The sequence below is a fragment of the Bison bison genome, unplaced genomic scaffold, assembly GCF_000754665.1.
Source record: "Bison bison bison isolate TAMUID 2011002044 unplaced genomic scaffold, Bison_UMD1.0 scf7180017864464, whole genome shotgun sequence".
NCBI lineage: Eukaryota > Metazoa > Chordata > Mammalia > Artiodactyla > Bovidae > Bison > Bison bison.
Window position 1 is genome coordinate 5,473,053 of NW_011495025.1, and position 693 is coordinate 5,473,745.

At 41.3% G+C, this 693-nt stretch overlaps 1 protein-coding gene across 7 annotated transcripts in view; it reads left to right on the top strand.

The window, feature by feature from the left end:
• Positions 1-693, top strand: part of FAM13A (family with sequence similarity 13, member A) — a 338,691-nt gene that overhangs the window by 166,536 nt on the left and 171,462 nt on the right. The window lies entirely within an intron of this gene.

A 693-nucleotide genomic window follows, 5' to 3' on the forward strand; every position in this document is an offset into this window, starting at 1 on the left:
CTTGCAGTCCAAGGGACTCTCAAGAGTCTTCTCCAACACCACAGTTCAAAAGCATCAATTCTTCGGCACTCAGCTTTCTTGATAGTCCAACTCTCACATCCATACATGACCACTGGAAAAACCATGGCCTTGACTAGACGGACCTTTGTTGGCAAAGTAATGTCTCTGCTTTTTAATATGCTGTCTAGGTTGGTCATAACTTTCCTTCCAAGGAGTAAGCATCTTTTAATTTCATGGCTGCAGTCACCATCTGCAGTGATTTTGGAGCCCATAAAAATTAAGTCTGACGCTGTTTCCACTGTTTCCCCATCTATCTGCCATGAATTGATGTGACCAGATGCCATGATCTTCGTTTTCTGAATGTTGAGCTTTAAGCCGACTTTTTCACTCTCCTTTTTCATCAAGAGGCTCTTTAGTTCCTCTTCACTTTCTGCCATAAGGGTGGTGTCATCTGCACATCTGAGATTATTGATATTTTTCCCAGCAATCTTGATTCCAGCTTGTGCTTCCTCCAGCCCATTATTTCTCATGATGTACTCTGCATACAAGTTAAATAAGCAGGGTGACAATATACAGCTTTGACTTACTCCTTTTCCCATTTGGAACCAGTCTGTTGTTCTGTGTCCAGTTCTAACTGTTGCTTCCTGACCTGCATACAGGTATTATGTAGAAATAAATAGTAAATCTATCCAA